Here is a 24,063-nt window from a genome sequence, read left to right as displayed (position 1 = left end):
ACTCTGTGGATCCATTGGGATTTTATTCAAAACGAATAGAATTTGGCTTGCATTCATGTGGTTTGAAAACAAACTGAGAAAGTGTTACAGAAAAGAAACTAGAAACTTTTTTGCAAATTTAGAGAAGGACATGGGCTGTACAAGAAAACCCTCAAACCCCCGTGCTCGAGTCAAGATTCCGTCCCTGGGTGGGCTTGAACCACCATCCTCTCAGTTAACAGCCGAACGCGCTGACCGATTGCGCCACAGAGACTTACTGGTTTACATGATTAATTACTGCGCAAAAAATTATAAAATCTTATGTTACGATGTCCCGATGTCATTGTCTTTGGATGGGCGTAACTAGAAGTACACTGTTTCAGACTTCAGGGAGTCCAATATGCCTTTTGGGTGGAATGCCTGCGTCCTGCGATTGTCACAAACATTGCTTTTGTCCCTTATGAATATTAGTTAAAATGTAATAAAAGCAACAGAATGCATTGGCCGGGAATCGGACCCAGGTCTCCCGCGTGGCAGGCTAGTTTTAACAAGCATGGCTTGAAAGTTATGTTGCAAACGTTTTAACTAGAAACTTTTTTGCAAATTTAAGAGAGAGAGAGAGAGAGAGAGAGAGAGAGAGAGAGAGAGAGAGAGAGAGAGAGAGAGAGAGAGAGAGAGAGAGAGAGAGAGCGAGAGAGAGAGAGAGAGAGAGAGATCAGAAGGCATAAGAAAAAGTATCTACATTTGATTATTTACATTTGATTATTAAGAATGAAAGAGTTAAAGACTTGCTTCAACAACACTACAAAAAGCTGCTACATGCGTCTTGTCATTTTATCTGCAGTGTTTACAATTAAATCTGACTTCTTTTCAATTTGGACTCAAAACTCACCTTTTCCAGTCTTTGTCAAAAGGCCACCCTTCAAAAGTTTGTAACCTATTCTCCCAAAAGTACATCGTAAATGTTTCACTTTCGTTAAAAAGCTCCATTTGGGCTTGATTTAAAAGCCGGATAAAAGTTGTAAAAATGGCAAAAAAAAACCATGCAAAGCGAATTGAAATATGACAGTTTTCTTGAAAATGTTTTGATTGGATAGTTTTCTTCTTCATGGTTGAGCCACACAAGTGCTGGTGCGGCCTACGCCACCTTGTGGTTGTCTTGCCCAACTGTTGAAGAAAAACATGTAAATACTACAACTAACATTTGATGCAATAAATCAAAGTCCCTTTATTTTGCATACTGAGAGACAATATCAATAATTGTATGATGGAAACTCCTCATGAACGCTACTTCCGCTTCCTAGTCTAGCAACACAACGCCATCAAGTGCTTGATTGGCGTAAACATTGAAGTAACAACAATACTATAGTTTAAGTATTTCAAACAATAAATCAAAGCAAAATTCACTTTCTTTAATCGACTAATATGAGTTGTAATGATCAGTTTATTCTCCAGAGGAGTCAATGTGTCAAGCATAATAACATCACATCCTGTATGCCATATCAAAATAAAGACAACACCACAGTAAGAGACAAAATAAAGACTTGATGACGCGACTACCGCTAAATGCAAACTGCTATTGGTCAGAATTTGAGGCGCGGGAAACAGTGGTGGTCTCTCTTCCGCTGTAAATAAAGATGGAAGGAAGGAGTTTGCTTATTTATCACAGTGGTGTATTGTGAAAGTGGGCTCCTTACTACGGAATCATGTCTTTCTCAGTACCGGAGACAACCAAGTGTATGTCTTTAACTCCCAGGACAGAAATCTGAAGGCCACTATTAGATGATACACACACAATTTTGCATTTGTTTCCGCATGTAGCGACAAACTGCTTCTCTCCGCCTCTTCCCTTTTCAAGGTTGGGAAAAGACTTTTCTTGCTTCATTTGTTTTGTGGTGGTAGAAGATGATGCCCTCTCAGTCTCTGCAGCACATTGACAAGTCAGGTGGGAAGGCTTTTTGTCCAAAACAGTCCAAGATCCTTTACATGCTTTTTTTGTCCCAACTGAAGCACGCCCAAATAGCCAGGACCAGGTCAAAGATTTTTTCTAAAAAGGGCCTTTTCTTTTCTCCCCCCCCCCCCCCCATTCCCGAGGCGGCGTTTAACGGTAAGGGGGAGAAACTTTTTGTTTTGTTTTGTTTTTTACCTCAGAAAAACACGAAAAAAGATTGTTATCATTACCGATTTTAACATGGAAGAAAAGCTGGACTCAAGTTGTGCACGAAAACTTTTTTTCTGTCACCAAGCGTAAAGTCGGCAAAGTTGTTGGAGCCCCCCCCCCTACCACATTTTTCGAAAACTTTTCTTTTTTTTTGGGCGAGTGAAGTTTTGTACAAATATTAAAAAAGAAGAGGAAAGAATGGCGAAGGACAGTCGTAAGGGGGGACCCCGGACCAAAGAGGAAAGGGGACCGTCGCGGGGGGCCCAACTTTTCTCACATTTGTTTTTTTTTCCAAACTCCTTCCATCAACCCCAACCCGGGATTGAACGGGCCGAAGGACACTTCCTCGTTTCGACGAGAGGAAGCAAGTCGGCTGCAAAGAAAATGCAAATTAAAGCTTTTAAATTGAAAACCCCGTCGCCGAAATGTTTTTCCGGAAAAAAATAAAGGAAAGAAGAAAGTGTCCTTTTGCAATGAAGTTTAGGATGAAATAGGCTGGCATCATCATTACCACTTGTGGTCCCCTCCAAGGTTTCTTCCATTCCAAATACCCACCGCGCCCAGCAAAAGCCTTCCATCTTTTCAGGACCAAAGCCTTGAAAACAACTCACATCTCTTTTTGTCATCTTACACACGTGACTTACACACAACATGTATCACGTGACTTACACACAACATGTATCACGTGACTTACACACAACATGTATCACGTGACTTACACACAACATGTATCAGGTGACTTACACACAACATGTATCACGTGACTTACACACAACATGTATCACGTGACTTACACACAACATGTATCAGGTGACTTACACACAACATGTATCACGTGACTTACACACAACATGTATCACGTGACTTACACACAACATGTATCAGGTGACTTACACACAATATTAGTATTTCCAACTAGGACTTTCCCTCATGTGTGTTGTGGCAAAATGTGAATGGCTGACAAAAATGTCTTTCCTTGGCGGAGGTCACTGAACCTCCATTTGTGTCTTGGTGTGTCCACAGTGGATTAGTAGGTGTGAGACAAACACTTTATCTTCCTGGTTGTTGTATCGCTACGTGTTTGACTTTATTTAAGACTTTATGGTGCCCGGAAAAGGACAGTTTGCCTCTTCTGTGGTATTGATGAGATTTAAAGGAGTGTTGTTAGTCCCATGGTGATGTGATAAAACCTCTTTCTTGTTTGGAAGATACACACAATTGTAACTGTTATTTCTTCCTGCACATAATAAATATGTACAACGTGTTTGGATGTATTCATTTATGTAACATTGTCATTAAATGTAATAGTGCCTGACAAAAAGTGATTCCACGTAATATTTTGATATTTACACATCACATATTTGACTAGAATACCCTTATGAGCATTACATATATCAACATCAACTACCTACTGTACTGTTTACTTGTTGAAATACCCTTTTTGGAGAAAATATATACCCATATAGTTTATATGTCTATATATAATATAATATATATATATATTTTTTTATATATACATATATATTATATGTTATATGTATTATATATTACTGTAACTTGTTCTTAAAAATAGTACTTATTTTGTATGTCAAATTGAGTGTTTGTGTGTATATATGTATACTGTATATATGTATGTGTGTGTGTATATATTTATATATAAATATATATAAAAAATGACACAAATATAACACATGTTTTTCCTCTCAGCACCAGCATGGAGCTGCTTAGCATTTGTCTGTGACAGAATGACATCACACTAAGACATTCAGTGACAGTTTTCCAGTGTTTATCAGTCATTTTTATTTACTTATTTAGAATTTTGGTACAGTAAAAACCTTTTAAACAAAGTGTTTGCAAGTGAAATTTTTCTGAAAGTTGTAGGTATATTCTTGCTATCGTTTACATTTTCAGAATGTATAATATTGTTTTTTAGAGAAATATCAGGTTCAAACACTGATGACATCTATACAAGACAAGAGGCAAATAATCAAACAGAAACAGAATTAAATTTGGACTCAATATTGAGGAGAAACATGGCGACTGTACTTTCTGTACAGTCTTCAACCACGCTCTGCCAAAAGATTGCACTCCTTCTTTATTTGACTTTCTACCCCCACCTGACCACAGCTGCTTCCAGAGGGAAGTGGGTCGTAAACAGCGTTGCCTTCGGTTACCGAACAGTTCAAAAGCAGAGGTTGTAAAAAAGTAAAAAAAAAAGAGTTCCATAAAATAGTTAAAAAAAAGAGTTCCATAAAATAGTTCAAAGAGAGTTCCATAAAATAGTTCAAAAAGAGTTTGTAAAATACTTCAAAAAGAGTTCCTCTGGAAGTCGGGCAGATCCTGCCATCTGTCCGCTTTGAAGTCCCAGTGGAGTTTTACGAGCATTCTTCTTGGTACGTTTCGAAGACAGCCCCTGTCCTTTTGTCAGGAACACAATGTAATACAAAGTTTTTTGTGATCATTTAGAAACAATTATTCTAACAGAAATGTTTTGACATTTTGTTATTATTGTTATTATTGTCTGTAATCTATTTTTGGCAGCAGCAAAGTGGCCATTTGGGTAGTTTTTAGCTCTAAAAAGGGTATTTCAACAAGTAAACAGTACAGTAGGTGTTGATATATGTAATGCTCATAAGGGTATTCTAGTAGAATATGCAGAGATGAGATGTGTCAATATCAAAATATTACTTGAAATCAATTTTTGGCAGCAGCAAAGTGGTTGTTTTGGCATATTTTAACTTTGTAAAGGGTATTTCTACAAGTAAACAGTAAAATAGGTACTTGATTTATATACAGTATATGTAATGCTCATAAGGGTATTCTAGTAGAGTATGCAGAGATGAGATGTGTCAACATTGGCGTTGTTAGGCCTATTTTAGGGGGGCTCAAGCCCCCCTAAAATATTCTTAAGCCCCCCTAAATCATTTGGTGTTATATATTTTTATTTTACAAATACATGCTGACATATTCATTATGAAGTGGCCCGAATATGAGTTTAAATAAATAATCATATAACCTGTCATTATTCACTCAGTTTCCCCTCACTTCATAGCGTAAGGTAGCGAGCCCCTTTAGTGCGTCGGTATCCAATCCATTCCACTTCTTCATATAGAAAATGCCCACATCACTCAAAATCCAGTCCGCATTTTCTCTGCGACCTTGCTTGCGGTCCTGCAGGTGTACGAAGCACATTAGCACACAGCACTGCAGATTGCAGAACAAGAACGTGAACGGATGCAAAATGAACATAAGAAAGGTTTTCAAGAAAGTAAGTATTCATCACTGCTTGTAGTAAAATGTATTAGCTCCACTTTACACCTGGTCTGTGTTTGACAAAAAGTTACTTTCCCGCTCTAAATACACCATCTTTGTAGTCATTTTTCTCCTGCGTGGACTTCCGTCCTCCTTTACAATGAGTGAAGCTGCACCAAACCTTGTGTCTGCAATTGTAAATCATTTAATTTTTAACTTTTGTGTTTCTTGTAGAATCTATATCAAGTAATATACATTAGCCTATTGTTCAAATAATGGAAAAAGCATCATTAAATATATTTGTTGTATTGTATTGTTACATTAATAGCTGCACGGTGGAAGAGGGGTTAGTGCGTCTGCCTCACAATACGAAGGTCCTGACTAGTCCTGGGTTCAATCCCGGGCTCGGGATCTTTCTGTGTGGAGTTTGCATGTTCTCCCCGTGACTGCGTGGGTTCCCTCCGGGTACTCCGGCTTCCTCCCACCTCCAAAGACATGCACCTGGGGATAGGCCCCTCCCACCTCCAAAGACATGCACCTGGGGATAGGCCCCTCCCACCTCCAAAGACATGCACCTGGGGATAGGCCCCTCCCACTTCCAAAGACATGCACCTGGGGATAGGCTCCTCCCACCTCCAAAGACATGCACCTGGGGATAGGTTGATTGGCAACACTAAATGGTCCCTAGTGTGTGAATGTGAGTGTGAATGTTGTCTGTCTATCTGTGTTGGCCCTGTGATGAGGTGGCGACTTGTCCAGGGTGTACCCCGCCTTCCGCCCGATTGTAGCTGAGATAGGCTCCAGCACCCCCCGCGACCCCGAAGGGAATAAGCGGTAGAAAATGGATGGATGGATGGGTGTTAATCATTTCATAGGATTTTCAGAGGGAGGAAAAACCAAGACATTTAATAAAAAATGTAAAATGAATAAATACATAAAAAGAAAAAGTAAAAAAAATGGTTAAAAGCCATCGTCCCGGGGAGCATTTCATTTCGTCCCGTGCATTTTTTTACCGTCCCCGGGACGACGGGACTACGTTAATCTCAAGCCCTGGAAGTTACATTTTATTGTTTACATTATTTGTTTCAACATTGCACTTTGAAGATGGTCCCTCAGCTCTTTGACAGCTTTGGCTCTTTTTCACATCAGCAGTCTTTCTTATTTACAGTATATATAAACCTTTCTCATTTCTATTCAGACTTCCATATATATTTAATTTCTTTAACGACTTGCCATAATATATATATATATATATATATATATATATATATATATATATATATATAAATATATTATATATAAGCCAAATTATCCCGGTCCAGATATGACTTTAATTCAAGTAATTAAGTAATATTTCCAGGGCTTGAATTTACAACCATTTTAGTCACATATGTTCCCAAAATGTAATCTGTGCAACTTCAAAATATTTGGGAACAAACAATTATTGTACTGTGAGTAAAAGTGGTGGCATTAGCCTCTATGTTGTGAAGTAATAACATAGAGGCTAATGCCACCACTTTCATTGTGTTTCAGTGTCTCTTGAAGGATCATGCAAGTCATTGTTTCTTGTTGATGCTGTCAACAAAATGTCATTGTTGTTGTTGTACTGAACACACATTGAAAATAAACCCACTGAAATAATAATAATAACAGTGAATCATTTCTAAGTCTTTGTTAGACGTTTGTGAAGATTTGTGCTCATGCGCTACGTTCGCTCGCATCCTATGCATCTCCTGGGGGCTAAGCCCCCCCTGTCCTTAAAAGCTAGTGACGCCCCTGTGTGTCAATATCAAAATATTATTTGAAATACATTTTTGGCAGCAACAAAGTGGCCATGTGGGTAGATATTTGCTCTAAAAAGGGTATTTCAACAAGTAAACAGTACAGTAGGGGGTTAGGGTAACCCTAAACCTAACCCAGCAGGACCCTGAGGTCTTCAGATCAGCTCCTCCTGGCTGTTCCAAGAACTAGGCTAAAAACCAGAGGAGATGGATCCTTCTCAGTGGCAGGGCCCAGACTGTGGAACAACCTTCCACTATCTATTAGATCCTCCCAGTCTCTGAGACTATTTCTATATTAAAACATATTTTTACTCCCTGGCGTTCAAATCCAGTTAGGCAGCATCTTGGTTGTTTTTAATTATTTCTTGTTTTATCCTTTTGTATTTATTTATTACATTTTAGTATTTTAGGTGATATATTCTGCACTTCTTTTAAGGTATATTTTACTATTGTATTGTATTCATCCTCCTGTGTTACCATGTTAATGTGACACTATGTGCACCTTATGTCTTATGTCTGTACAGCACTTTGGCCAACTGAGCTTGTTTTAAATGTCACATAGAAATAAATACACTCAACTCAACTCAACACATCATTGAGTGGCATTTACTTTTTACACTGGGGGGGACCAGACAAGCATTTACTTTTTACACTGGGGGGGACCAGACAAGCCTTTAGTTTTTACACTGGGGGGGACCAGACAAGCATTTAGTTTTTACACTGGGGGGGACCAGACAAGCTCTGCTTCTTCCACTCATGTTGGACGCTTGATCACTTGAGCAAAAGTTGTGCTTGTAAAGTTTTGACATGTTCCAAATAAATACATTGAAAGTGAACATTAATAATAACATTTTAAAGTAATTTCTGGTTGTATGCCAACTTTGCGGAGCAGCTCTTCACAGCATCACCTCGCTAGTTAGCTTAACGTTAGCATCTTCCATGTTACATCATAACGATGTTGAATAAATGTGTTTGTGTGCCTTACAGACGGACTTGTTATTGGCTAACATATATACACATCATTTGTGCTACATCTTTTTACTTTATTAGTACATTAACCTCCAGTCTTCACACAGTGAGCGTAGAAATGAGTTTAACATTGGGGGGACATCAATTTATATCCCAAAATAATGTTAGGACAAATAAATGATTACACAGTATCAGTATCAGTCTATGTTAAGCATTTTATGTAGCATTCCCATTTTACACTTTTTAGTCAACTCTTGTGAAATATCCACTGTCAATTTACTCTTTATAGTTTATTAATTAGTCAATGAATAAAATATTTACTGAGTCCTGCTGCTGGTTCACTTTTATTGTGGTGTCATTTTTCTAGCTGTTAAGGAAAGTATTTGATCTTAAATATATAAATAATCCTCCATATTGGCAGCCATAGTGATTCATTTATTCAGCAGAGCAATAAAACTTGGATCTGACAAAAAAGTAAACACAAATGTTGTCTTCCTCGCTGATAAAACATGATAGCAACATATACTAAATGTGGGATATAAATAATAATGGAAGTATAATTGTTTGTATATCGTATATAAATTGGTACAAAGGTTTAATACGCGTATAAGGATATTTCACATGCCTTTACTGTGTATATAATTGAACAATGTTCATATTGTGTATAATGTGTATTTATAATATGTTGTACAAAAGACATTTCATAATTTTCGGAAGTTCATCTTGTACTTGACATTGTTTATAGGGTTAGGCGCTATAAGTGTTAAACTTCAGCCTAAACCCTTTCGGTCTGCAACATTTTCATTTTCATTCTATGAATGTACAACTGTTTGTTTATTTTGTTGACCATTGACCGTAGAATAATAAACTAATAACATCTGCTAGCTCATGATCGCCCCCACTTCTCAGTGTGGCGAGTTGGAGTACTACAAGAAGCACTCTAATACAGTGCTTAAATCTGTATTTTTAGTCTTATTATCAAGGAATAATGAGGTCACACTTATATTAAAACATTAATGCTAAGGTTTCGTCCAGTAGTGGACCGGTGATGATGATGATGATGATGAAGATGTGTCTGTGCAAGTGAACAATTGGATCCACAAGGGACAACAACCCTTTCCACAGACTACACACACACATCAGAAACATAAATGTTAGAAGCCTACAACAATATATGTGAAGAAGACTTTAGGATTAAAAGTGAAGATGTGAGGTGAAATAAGTACAAATGCAGCAATAAAAACAAGCAACTCCACTCACGATGGCTCTAAAGTTCAGTGATGTGTTGCTAACTTCAGCATTTTTCTTCTTTGTTGATGTTTTGCAGTAGTTAACATCCATGATGTAACAATGCTGCTAATCTACCAGAGTCCACATTTTGTTAACCATTTTATTCATTCATACTTTTAGTTGGATAATAACATCAACTAAATAAAATAGAAAATATGCATGGAAAAAATCCCTAATTAAAATAATAAGATGTCCTCCGTTTAACAATGAGAAAATAGAATAAAATAGTAGCTACATATATAATATTCAAGACATGCACACAACTTAAAAAGTAAGTACAGGACAACATATAAGACTAGAAGATGAGAAGCACTACATACAACATCAAATATACATTCATATTAAACATGCTGTGTTTTTAAACTACAATTAACACAATCACTGTTTAAGTGTTTTTACATCCCTGCAGCTTCCATGACTGTTAAACACTCGTGTTTACTGACCTGATACTTATACCTGAACATCTTATCACACACAGTGCAACTAAACGGTTTCTTTCCATTGTGTGTTCTCATGTGTGTGGTCATGTTTTCCTTTCTGGAGAAACTCTTCTTACAAACAGAGCAAGTAAAAGGTTTCTCACCTGTGTGTGTTCTCATGTGTAATATCATTTCTTTCTTAGTGTAGAATCTTTTAGCACAAGCTGAGCAAGCAAAAGGTTTCTCTCCAGTGTGTGCTCTCATGTGTGTGGTCATGTTTTCCTTTCTGGAGAAACTCTTCTTACAAACAGAGCAAGTAAAAGGTTTCTCTCCAGTGTGTGTTCTCATGTGTGTGGTCATGATACCCTTTCTGGAGAAAATCTTCTTACAAACAGAGCAAGTTAAAAGTTTCTCATGTAGGTGTGTTCTCAGGTGCAATATAATTTCCTTCTTAGTGATGAATGTTTTAGCACAAGATGAGCAAGCAAAAGGTTTCTCTCCAGTGTGTAGTCTCATGTGTGTGGTCATGGTAGGTTTTGTGGAGAAACTCTTCTTACAAACAGAGCAAGTAAAAGGTTTCTCACCTGTGTGTGTTCTCATGTGAAATATCATTTCCTTCTTAGTTTTGAATCTTTTAGCACAAGCTGAGCAAGCAAAAGGTTTCTCTCCAGTGTGTGTTCTCATGTGTATGGTCATTTGTTCCTTTCTGGAGAAACTCTTCTTACAAACAGAGCAAGTAAAAGGTTTCTCTCCAGTATGTATTCTAATGTGTCTTGTAAAATCACTCTTCCATGTAAATGATTTCCCACAATCAGAACAGTCAAAGTGTTTGTTGTTAGTGTGATGTCTCGTATCACCTTTAGAGTCATTTTTACTCTCCAAAGGTTTTTGGATGTGGTCACTGTGATCAGAAGAGTGTGACATCATGTGGTCCATGTCTGACAGTGGAGCAAAGATGCTGTCTGGTTCTGACTTGATATCTTCACAATGCTCTCCATCAGCTTCTGTGATGTGTTGACTTACAAGCTCCGCCCCTCTGTTCTCCTCACTTTGACTGTGATGAAGCTGTAAGGACTGAGCTTCATCTTCATCATGAAGCTGCTCCTCTTTAATGTGGGAGGGGGCCTGTAGCTCCTTCTGTCCCACACTGGTGTGCCACTCCTCTTCATGACTCCCCGCTGACACCCGCTGGACGTCTGCAGAACAAATGAGGTGTTACTGTATTGAAGTTTGCAGTATTCAAACTATTGACATGTGAGCTAGGCCAAATAGACAGTGATGGGCAAGCTACCTGGACAATGTAGTAAGCTAAGCTACAAGTTACTCTCAATTAAATGGAGCTAAGCTATCCTCAGAGAATTGGAGCACGCTACACTACAAGCTACACTGCAAAAGTAGCTTGCCACATCAAATATATATATATATATATATATATATATATACATATATATATATATATATATATATATATATATATATATATATGTATGTATGTATTGGCCCAGATGTATAATATCAATGTTTATGTTGTCCATGGAAAGAAGTTAGTAAGAAGCAAAATAAAAACAACCAACCATGGATGACAAAAGGACTGAAAAATGCTTGTCACAAAAAAAAGACATTATATGGAATATTAATAACACAGACATCTATAGAGGCACAAAATAAGTATAATAAATATAAAAACAAGCTAATTGGTATACTAGGAACATGTAAGAAGGAATACTACAGACAATTATTAAAGAAGAACAGAAACAACATGAGAGCAACATGGGGCATCCTAAATAGCATCATTAAAAATGCTGCTAAGAAAGATTACCCCCAGTACTTTCTACATGGAAATACAAAAAATGACAATATGAACCAAATAGTTGAACGTTTTAATGATTACTTTGTTAATATCGGAAACAATGTGGAACAAAGATTTCCAAATGCAGATGATGGATCAGTTGAGGACTTGAATGAGCTCATAGACAGAAATCCCAATTCCATGTTTCTTAAGAACGTGACAAAAGAAGAAATAATCAAAATTGTATCCATCCATCCATCCATCTTCTTCCGCTTATCCGAGGTCGGGTCGCGGGGGCAGCAGCCTAAGCAGGGAAGCCCAGACTTCCCTCTCCCCAGCCACTTCGTCCAGTTCCTCCCGGGGGATCCCGAGGCGTTCCCAGGCCAGCCGGGAGACATAGTCTTCCCAACGTGTCCTGGGTCTACCCCGTGGCCTCCTACCGGTCGGACGTGCCCGAAACACCTCCCGAGGGAGGCGTTCGGGTGGCATCCTGACCAGATGCCCGAACCACCTCATCTGGCTCCTCTTGATGTGGAGGAGCAGCGGCTTTACTTTGAGCTCCCCCCGGATGACAGAGCTTCTCACCCTATCTCTAAGGGAGAGCCCCGCCACCCGGCGGAGGAAACTCATTTCGGCCGCTTGTACCCGTGATCTTGTCCTTTCGGTCATGACCCAAAGCTCATGACCATAGGTGAGGATGGGAACGTAGATCGACCAGTAAATCGAGAGCTTTGCCTTCCGGCTCAGCTCCTTCTTCACCACAACGGATTGATACAGTGTCCGCATTACTGAAGACGCCGCACCGATCCGCCTGTCGATCTCACGATCCACTCTTCCCTCACTCGTGAACAAGACTCCGAGGTACTTGAACTCCTCCACTTGGGGCAAGATCTCCTCCCCAACCCGGAGATGGCACTCCACCCTTTTCCGGGCAAGAACCATGGACTCAGATTTGGAGGTGCTGATTCCCATCCCAGTCGCTTCACACTCGGCTGCGAACCGATCCAGTGAGAGCTGAAGATCTTGGCCAGATGAAGCCATCAGGACTACATCATCTGCAAAAAGTAGAGACCTAATCCTGCAGCCACCAAACCAGATACCCTCAACGCCTTGACTGCGCCTAGAAATTCTGTCCATAAAGGTTATGAACAGAATCGGTGACAAAGGGCAGCCCTGGCGGAGTCCAACCCTCACTGGAAACGGGTCCGACTTACGGACCAAGCTCTGACACTGATTATACAGGGAGCGAACCGCCACAATAAGACAGTCCGTTACCCCATACTCTCTGAGCACTCCCCACAGGACTTCCCGGGGTACACGGTCGAATGCTTTCTCCAAGTCCACAAAGCACATGTAGACTGGTTGAGCAAACTCCCATGCACCCTCAAGGACCCTGCCGAAGTCCACAGTTCCACGACCAGGACGAAAACCACACTGTTCCTCCTGAATCCGAGGTTCGACTATCCGGCGTAGCCTCCTCTCCAGTACACCTGAATAGACCTTACCGGGAAGGCTGAGGAGTGTGATCCCACGATAGTTAGAACACACCCTCCGGTTCCCCTTCTTAAAGAGAGGAACCACCACCCCGGTCTGCCAATCCAGAGGTACAGCCCCCGATGTCCACGCGATGCTGCAGAGTCTTGTCAACCAAGACAGCCCCACAACATCCAGAGCCTTAAGGATCTCATCCACCCCCGGGGCCTTGCCACCGAGGAGCTTTTTAACTACCTCGGCAACCTGAGCCCCAGAAATAGGAGAGTCCACCACAGATTCCCCAGGCCCTGCTTCCTCATAGGAAGACGTGCTGGTAGGATTGAGGAGGTCTTCGAAGTATTCCCTCCACCGATCCACAACATCCGCAGTCGAGGTCAGCAGAACACCATCCTCACCATACACGGTGTTGACATTGCACTGCTTCCCCTTCCTGAGGCGGCGGATGGTGGTCCAGAATCGCTTTGAAGCCGTCCGGAAGTCGTTTTCCATGGCTTCCCCGAACTCCTCCCATGTCCGAGTTTTTGCCTCTGCGACCGCCGAAGCCGCACATCGCTTGGCCTGTCGGTACCTGTCTGCTGCCTCCGGAGTCCTATGAGCCAAAAGAGCCCGATAGGACTCTTTCTTCAGCTTGACGGCATCCCTTACCGCTGGTGTCCACCAGCGGGTTCTAGGATTACCGCCACGACAGGCACCAACCACCTTGCGGCCACAGCTCCAATCGGCCGCCTCGACAATAGAGGCACGGAACATCGTCCACTCGGACTCAATGTCTAGTGCCTCCCTCGTGACATGTTCAAAGTTCTTCCGGAGGTGGGAATTGAAACTCTCTCTGACAGGAGACTCTGCCAGGCGTTCCCAGCAAACCCTCACAATGCGTTTGGGCCTGCCAGGTCTGTCCGGCATCCTCCCCCACCATCGCAGCCAACTCACCACCAGGTGGTGATCGGTAGAAAGCTCCGCCCCTCTCTTCACCCGAGTGTCCAAAACATGAGACCGCAAATCCGATGACACAACTACAAAGTCAATCATGGAACTGCGGCCTAGGGTGTCCTGGTGCCAAGTGCACATATGGACACCCTTATGTTTGAACATGGTGTTTGTTATTGACAATCTGTGACGAGCACAAAAGTCCAATAACAAAACACCACTCGGATTCAGATCCGGGCGGCCATTCTTCCCAATCACGCCTCTCCAGGTTTCACTGTCGTTGCCAACATGAGCATTGAAGTCCCCCAGTAGAACGAGGGAATCACCCGGGGGAGCACTCTCCAGTACTCCCTCGAGTGAATCCAAAAAGGGTGGGTAATCTGAGCTGCCATTTGGCGCGTAAACGCAAACAACAGTCAGGACCCGTCCCCCCACCCGAAGGCGGAGGGAAGCTACCCTCTCATCCACCGGGTTGAACTCCAACGTGCAGGCTTTGAGCCGGGGGGCAACAAGAATTGCCACCCCAGCCCGTCGCCTCTCACTGCCGGCAACGCCAGAGTGGAAGAGAGTCCAGCCCCTCTCAAGAGAACTGGTTCCAGAGCCCTTGCTGTGCGTCGAAGTGAGTCCGACTATATCTAGCCGGAACTTCTCCACCTCACGCACTAGCTCAGGCTCCTTCCCCCCCAGCGAGGTGACGTTCCACGTCCCAAGAGCTAGCTTATGTAGCCGAGGATCGGACCGCCAAGTGCCCTGCCTTCGGCTGCCGCCCAGCTCACACTGCACCCGACCTCTATGGCCCCTGCTATGGGTGGTGAGCCCATTGGAGGGGGGACTCACGTTGCCTCTTCGGGCTGTGCCCGGCCGGGCCCCATGGGGACAGGCCCGGCCACCAGGCGCTCGCCATCGTGCCCCACCTACGGGCCTGGCTCCAGAGGGGGGCCCCGGTGACCCGCGTCCGGGCGAGGGAAATCTGGGTTCCTTGTTTGTGTTCTTCATAGAGGTCTTCGAGCTGCTCTTTGTCTGATCCCTCACCTAGGACCAGTTTGCCTTGGGAGACCCTACCAGGGGGCATAGAAGCCCCTGGACAACATAGCTCCTAGGATCATTGGGACGCGCAAACTCCTCTACCACGTTAAGGTGGCAGCTCAGAGAGGAGATCCAAAATTGTAAAACATTGTAAATCCAAGACCTCAACCGACTGTCATGGAATAGATATGGTAACCATAAAAAAGGTTATAGAAGACATTTCAGAACCTCTGACATATATCAGCAACGTATCATTTCTAACCGGCAAATTCCCTGACAAAATGAAAATTGCAAAAGTCGTACCAATTTATAAGAATGGAGACATACACCAGTTTACTAACTACACACCAGAATTCACAGCAAATATCTCAACATGGATAGCATTAATCCAAATAACAGAGGAAATGAGCAATGCAATAGATGGTAAAGAATGTGCGGCCGCAGTATTCATGGACTTAACTAAAGCATTTGACACAATTAATCATGATATTTTTATAACAGAACTAAAAGGATATGGCATCAGAGGTTTGGTCTTGAACTGGGAAAGAAGCTATTTAACCAACAGGAAACAATATGTGAAGATGGGTGAAAATATGTCAACACGGCTAGATATATCTTGTGGTGTACCCCAGGGATCAATACTGGGACCAAGATTGTTTCATCTTTATATAAACCACATTTGTAAAGTTACAAAGGACTTAAAGTTAGTTTTATTTGCAGACGACACAACTGCTTTCTGTTCAGGAGAGAACACACAGAAGATAATACAAATAATAACAGATGAAATGAACACATTAAAAATATGCTTTGACAATCTTTGAATCTCAGTAAAAGTAAAATAATGCTATTTGGTAACAGTAGAAGAGAAAGTCAGACACAAATACAAATAGACGGAATAGAAATTGAAAGAGTAAATGAAACCAAATGTCTAGGTATAATAATTGATGATAAATTGAACTGGAAATCTCATGTAAAAAATATACAACATAAAGTAGCAAGAAACACGTCAATAATGAATAAAGCAAAACATGTTGTAGACCAAAAATGACTTCATATTCTCTACTGCTCACTAGTGTTACATATCTGACTTATTGTGTAGAAATATGGGAAATAACTACAAAAGTACACTTCATTCATTAACTGTGTTACAAAAAAGATCAGTTATAATAATACATCATGTTGGATATAGACAACATACAATCCCTTTAATCATTGAATCAAAAATACTGAAATTCCACCACATAGTGAATTAGCAAACAGCTAAAATGATACACAAAGCAAACTATAACCTGCTAGCCAAGAATGTACAACTATTCTCAACAAAAGAGGAGAAATATAATCTTAGAGAAAAATGTAATTTAAAACATTTGTATGCACGTACAACACTTAAGACCTTCAGTATATCAGTATGTGGAATTAAATGATGGAATGGATGAAGCAAAGCAATCAAACAATGTACTAATATGATCCACTTCAAGAAACTCTTCACACTTAAAGTGTTTACAAAGTACAAAGAAGAAGATAAACATTCTCAATTTATTTCATCCATCATTCATTTTCTACATCATCTTACTCATCTCACCATATGAAATATAACTTACTTCACTCATTATTGTTTATTTATTTTTATTGTGATTACTTATGGAGTATATTGTGAATACATTGAGAACAGGAAGTGAACAAAAGTGTTAGCAACTGTTATGTAAAAGAAAAGTGGTAGGATTAAATAAGCTCTGCTTCTTCCTACTCCTTTTCCAACATGTTGAAAAGACAAACTGGAAATTGTTATGTATCATGTTGTATGCATGCATGTGTGATGCATCATGTTGTATGCATGCATGTGTGATGCATCATGTTGTATGCATGCATGTGTGATGTTTCATGTTGTATGCATGCATGTGTGATGTGTCATGTTTGTATGCATGCATGTGTGATGTATCATGTTGTATGCATGCATGTGTGATGTATCATGTTGTATGCATGCATGTGTGATGTATCATGTTGTATGCATGCATGTGTGATGTATCATGTTGTATGCATGCATGTGTGATGTATCATGTTGTATACATGCATGTGTGATGTATCATGTTGTATGCTTGCATGTGTGATGTATCATGTTGTATGCATGCATGTGTGATGCATCATGTTGTATACATGCATGTGTGATGTATCATGTTGTATGCATACATGTGTGATGCATCATGTTGTATGCATGCATGTGTGATGCGTCGTGTTGTATGCATGCATGTGTGATGTATCATGTTGTATGCATGCATGTGTGATGTATCATGTTGTATGCTTGCATGTGTGATGTATCATGTTGTATGCATGCATGTGTGATGTATCATGTTGTATGCATGCATTGTGATGTATCATGTTGTATGCATGCATGTGTGATGCGTCGTGTTGTATGCATGCATGTGTGATGTATCATGTTGTATGCATGCATGTGTGATGTATCATGTTGTATGCTTGCATGTGTGATGTATCATGTTGTATGCATGCATGTGTGATGTATCATGTTGTATGCATGCATTGTGATGTATCATGTTGTATGCTTGCATGTTCCAAATAAACTTAAAGTCAACTCAACTCAACTAACACTTGGTGGACATTTAAGCCACAAAATGCAAATGGAGTATTGTTGGTGTATTTTGGATGGTTATAGAGGACCTCCCATTGGCTCCATTGCAAGTGGACTTTTATTTACATTTATGAGTTAGAATTAGGGCTGGGTGATGTATGGAATATACTGGATATATCGTGGGTTTGTCTCTGTGCGATATAGAAAATGACTATATGGTGATATTGGAGTATACGTTCTCACACAGTTGCTTTTAGCTGCAGGCATTACACTACAGGCTCTTCTCACTCTTTCTTGTCTCTCCTTCTCACAGAGACATAAAACAAGCGCACCTTCCTACATACGTCACATACTGTCACGTGTGCAACGTCATACGCTCTCACGGAGCAGACAGGTAGCGGCATGGTAACGTTAGCTGTGGTGCTAGTGGTAATACGAGAGAAAGAAGGTGCCAATCTGGTAACCAATGAAGGAATAATTAATTCCCAAGAAAAACAGCAGGGGGTCCATCGTCTGCCGGTGGTTTGGCTTCAAGCGGGTAGATGGTGAACAAGTATGCGGCAAAAGCGTTGCTACAAAAAGTAGCAGCACTGCTAATGTAGCATCATTTGAAAAGTCACCCGCTAGAGAATGAAGAGTGCTTGAAACTCTGCATGTCAACATCTCGGCCGGTGCCACACCCACAAAATATCTAAGCAACCATTTCCAGATCAACACCGTATGAAACAAATAGTCAACAACAGAAGGAGATAACGTCCGCAGGAACCTACCACATAGTGAAGGACATACACTATTTGATTTCCTATTATGCAGCTCATTTTTATTTGACACTTATAGAAATATCTTGTGTGACATCATGCACAAAAGTGCATTTTATTTGTTTTTAACTACTGTAGTGGCGTTCGGTACAAAAAGTGCACTTTAATTTAGTGTTGTTTTGATATGTCATCTTAGTGACATCATGCACAAAAGTGCACTAATAGCTTGTTTTAAAATGTCTCTGACAATCTTGCACTTTCTGTTTGGAAATGACATGAATGTTTGTGCCACTGCTTAATAACTGTTTAATAAATACACTTTTGCTAAATTGACTTAGTTGTGGTTTCCCTCTCTGCATGAAAGTTTAAAAGTAGCACATATTAATGCAGTATGAAGAATAATGTTTTAAAGTAGACACAAAGAATCATCATACTGCTGTGATTATATGCATCAAGTGTTCATTCAAGGCTAAGGCAAACATATCCACATATATATGGAGTATCGTGACATGGCCTAAACATATCCACATATATATGGTGTATCGTAACATGGCCTAAACATATCCACATATATATGGTGTATCGTAACATGGCCTAAACATATCCACATATATATGGTGTATGGTGACATGGCCTAAACATATCCACATATATATGGTGTATCGTGACATGGACTAAACATATCCACATATATATAGTGTATCGTGACATGGCCTAAACATATCCACAAATATATGGTGTATCGTGACGTGTTCTAAACATATCCACATATATATGGTGTATGGTGACATGGCCTAAACATATCCACATATATATGGTGTATCGTGACGTGTTCTAAACATATCCACATATACATGGTGTATCGTGAAATGGCCTAAACATATCCACATATATATGGTGTATCGTGACATGGCCTAAACATATCCACATATATATGGTGTATCGTGACATGGCCTAAACATATCCACATATATATGGTGTATGGTGACATGGCCTAAACATATCCACATATATATGGTGTATCGTGACGTGTTCTAAACATATCCACATATACATGGTGTATCGTGAAATGGCCTAAACATATCCACATATATATGGTGTATCGTGACATGGCCTAAACATATCCACATATATATGGTGTATCGTGACATGGCCTGAACATATCCACATATATATGGTGTATCGTGACATGGCCTAAACATATCCACAAATATATGGTGTATCGTGACGTGTTCTAAACATATCCACATATACATGGTGTATCGTGAAATGGCCTAAACATATCCACATATATATGGTGTATCGTGACGTGTTCTAAACATATCCACATATACATGGTGTATCGTGAAATGGCCTAAACATATCCACATATATATGGTGTATCGTGACATGGCCTAAACATATCCACATATATATGGTGTATCGTGACATGGCCTAAACATATCCACATACCGTATTTTCCGCACTATAAGGCGCACCGGATTATTAGCCGCACCTTCTATGAATTACATATTTCATAATTTTGTCCACCAATAAGCCGCCCCGGACTAAAAGCCGCGCCTACGCTGCGCTAAAGTGAATGTCAAAAAAACGCTGCGCTAAAGTGAATGTCAAAAAAACAGTCAGATAGTTCAGTCAAACTTTAATAATATATTGAAAACCAGCGTTCTAACAACTCTGTCCCAAAATGTACGCAAATGTGCAATCACAAACATAGTAAAATTCAAAATGGTGTAGAGCAATAGTAACATAATGTTGCTCGAACGTTAATGTCACAACACACAAAATAAACATAGCGCTCACCTTCTGAAGTTATTCTTCATTCGTAAATCCTTCGAATTCTTCGTCTTCGGTGTCCGAATTGAAAAGTTGCGCAAGCGTGGGATCCAAAATGGCCGGTTCCGTCTCGTAGAAGTCATCGGGAGTCAGTGTCGCTGTTGTTCTGTGAATCCTGCCTTCCGGAAAGCTCGGACCACAGTTGTGACCGAAATATCTGCCCAAGCATTTACGATCCACTGGCAAATGTTGGCGTATGTCGTCCGAGGCTGTCTGCCCGTCTTAGTGAAGGTGTGTTCGCCTTCGGAGCTGTGTGAAAAAAGCCACCCGGCCTCTTCGCGTAAACTTCCCTTAACCACTCGCTCATCTTTTCTTCATCCATCCATCCCTTCGAGTTAGCTTTTATGATGACGCCGGCTGGAAAGGTCTCTTTTGGCAAGGTCTTCCTTTTGAATATCACCATGAGTGGAAGTTAGCATGGCAAGCTAGAACCACAGTGAAGGATGACTTCTCATTCCCTGTGGAGCGAATATTCACCGTACGTGCTCCCGTTCCACAGTGCGGTTCAGTTGCTGTGAAATACGGTAGTAATCCGTGTGCGGATGGAGAGATTGCGTCTTTTTATGAACCGGATCGTTTAGTAGGAGCCATTTTGTGGTCTTTACAGATGTAAACAGGAAATGAAACGTACGGTGATATCCGCGCGTTTTTTCTTCTTCTTCCGGGGGCGGGTGAAGCGCTTCCTGTTCTATGGGGGCGGGTGAAGCGCTTCCTGTTCTATGGGGGCGGGTGCTTTCCTTGGCGGTTGCTTGCGTAGAAGAAGAAGCGCTTCCTGTTCTACCGGGAAAAAAGATGGCGGCTGTTTACCGAAGTTGCGAGACCGAAACTTTATGAAAATGAATCGTAATAAAGCGCACCGGGTTATTAGGCGCACTGTCAGCTTTTGAGAAAAATTGTGGTTTTTAGGTGCGCCTTATAGTGCGGAAAATACGGTATATATGGTATATGGTGACATGGCCTAAACATATCCACATATATATGGTGTATCGTGACGTGTTCTAAACATATCCACATATACATGGTGTATCGTGACATGGACTAAACATATCCACATATATATGATGTATCGTGACATGGCCTAAACATATCCACATATATATGGTGTATCGTGACATGGCCTGAACATATCCACATATATATGGTGTATCGTGACATGGCCTAAACATATCCACAAATATATGGTGTATCGTGACGTGTTCTAAACATATCCACATATACATGGTGTATCGTGAAATGGCCTAAACATATCCACATATATATGGTGTATCGTGACATGGCCTAAACATATCCACATATATATGGTGTATCGTGACATGGCCTAAACATATCCACATATATATGGTGTATGGTGACATGGCCTAAACATATCCACATATATATGGTGTATCGTGACGTGTTCTAAACATATCCACATATACATGGTGTATCGTGACATGGACTAAACATATCCACATATATATGGTGTATCGTGACATGGCCTAAACATATCCACATATATATGGTGTATCGTGACATGGCCTGAACATATCCACATATATATGGTGTATCGTGACATGGCCTAAACATATCCACAAATATATGGTGTATCGTGACGTGTTCTAAACATATCCACATATACATGGTGTATCGTGACATGGCCTAAACATATCCACATATATATGGTGTATCGTGACATGGACTAAACATATCCACATATATATGGTGTATCGTGACATGGCCTGAACATATCCACATATATATGGTGTATCGTGACATGGCCTAAACATATCCACATATATATGGTGTATGGTGACATGGCCTAAACATATCCACATATATATGGTGTATCGTGACGTGTTCTAAACATATCCACATATACATGGTGTATGGTGACATGGCCTAAACATATCCACATATATATGGTGTATCGTGACATGGCCTGAACATATCCACATATATATGGTGTATCGTGACATGGCCTAAACATATCCACATATATATGGTGTATCGTGACATGGCCTAAACATATCCACATATATATGGTGTATCGTGACATGGACTAAACATATCCACATATTAATAAAAGGCCATATCGCCCAGCCCTAGTTAGAATGTGATTTATTTATTTTTATATATCCACCCTCATGTCTTTTATAATGATTGTGAACGATAGAAAACAATCCCCAAAAAAGTGCAGTCCCCCTCTAAATTCCAATGATTAGATTTAAGACTTGAAGTGTATGAGCATGAAGTGATGAAGCCTACTTGGATGAGTCTTCTAAGACAAAGTGAACAGTCCAGTTGTGATGGATTGAATGCCCTGAGAATAAAATGATATGTGCTTACTTGGACTGTGATGAAGCTGTGAGGACTCAGGTGCTTTGTCTTCATGCTCTTCAGTCTTCACAGAGACAACTGTCAGTGGAAACTTGCTGAGATCAGTGTCCTCCTGCCCTGGAAGAAACTCTTCCTCCTGAGTAACCCAGAGATCCTCCTCTTCTTCTTTAATGTGGGGGGGCTGTGCATCCTCCTGCTGCTGAAGGGGACGTTCTTCTTGACGAGCGTTCATCTGTTGGACGTCCGCAAGACAACACAAACAAACTTCAGCTCAGATGTGTCAAATATTTTTTAGTATATCAAATATAATATTCTCCAAGTGGACAGACACCACTTTGTGGTGATGTTCTTCTACACATGGAATAATCATCAGTTATTGATTATTATGAATTGTGTAATTGATCTTGTTTTCTGCATTTAAATAAATTATTGATAAAAAGTAACAACTTATAGAAAACCTCCTGCTGGGATTTTAATACCGTCATGACTGCATTAAGTCAGTCTGCACGTATAAAAGTTTCATTGTGCTGCAGCATCGAGTGACGCCAACTCGCTCCTCCCACTACCAACCTACCAGCCAACCTTGACGTGTCACGTGCACCTCCAAAATAGTCCGACCTCACGTCAACGGTGACCAGGACTGCAGAGCTGTGACCGGTTGGCTTTACTTTTACGCGCAATATCCTCTCCTCGTTCTTCCTTCTGCGAAAGCAACATTCTTAAACCCAACAAAAAAAAACAACAGAAGTGCAGCGAAGCACGTGTAACAAGTGCCAGCGAGTGTGGCCGTGCGATAGTATGTTGGTTGAACCTCACTCACACCTTAAGAAATGTGCTGGCGTGAGAATATATATACACTATATTGCCAAAAGTATTTGGCCATTCATCCAAATGATGACAATCAAGTGTCCTAATCACTTATAAAACCAAGCACTTAGGCATGGAGACTGTTTCTACAAACATTTTGTGAAAGAATGGGCCGCTCTCAGTGATTTCCAGTGTGGAACTGTCATAGGATGCCACCTGTGCAACAAATCCAGTCGTGAAATTTCCTCGCTCCTAAATATTCCAAAGTCAACTGTCGGCTTTATTATAAGAAAAGTGAAGAGTTTGGGAACAACAGCAAGTCAGCCACCGAGTGGTGGGCCACGTAAACTGATAGAGAGGTCAGCATAGTGCAAAGACTCTCTGCACAGTCAGTTGCTACAGAGCTCCAAACTTCATGTGACCTTCCAATTAGCCCACGTACAGAACGCAGAGAGCTTCATGGAATGGCTTTCCATGGCCGATCAGCTGCATCTAAGCCATACATCACTAAGTACAATGCAAAGAGTGGGATGCAGTGGTGTAAAGCATGTCACCACTGGACTCTAGAACAGTGGAGACGCCTGGACTGATGAATCACGCTTTTCCATCTGGCAACCTGATGGACCAGTCTGGGTTTGAAGGTTGCCAGGAGAACGCTATATTTCGTACTGCATT

At 40.8% G+C, this 24,063-nt stretch overlaps 2 protein-coding genes and 1 non-coding gene across 3 annotated transcripts in view; 1 reads left to right on the top strand and 2 right to left on the bottom strand.

The window, feature by feature from the left end:
- Positions 1 to 24,063, bottom strand: part of LOC133570632 (uncharacterized) — a 296,050-nt gene that overhangs the window by 133,581 nt on the left and 138,406 nt on the right. The window lies entirely within an intron of this gene.
- Positions 1 to 24,063, top strand: part of LOC140680159 (uncharacterized) — a 108,746-nt gene that overhangs the window by 52,731 nt on the left and 31,952 nt on the right. The window lies entirely within an intron of this gene.
- Positions 180 to 253, bottom strand: trnan-guu (transfer RNA asparagine (anticodon GUU)). Its single transcript has one exon. It is a non-coding gene; the product is annotated as a tRNA-Asn (tRNA).

The sequence above is a fragment of the Nerophis lumbriciformis genome, linkage group LG28 (genome assembly GCF_033978685.3).
Source record: "Nerophis lumbriciformis linkage group LG28, RoL_Nlum_v2.1, whole genome shotgun sequence".
Lineage (NCBI taxonomy): Eukaryota > Metazoa > Chordata > Actinopteri > Syngnathiformes > Syngnathidae > Nerophis > Nerophis lumbriciformis.
The sequence above is the reverse complement of the archived record's forward strand: the minus strand, read 5'-3'. Positions and strand labels throughout refer to the sequence as shown.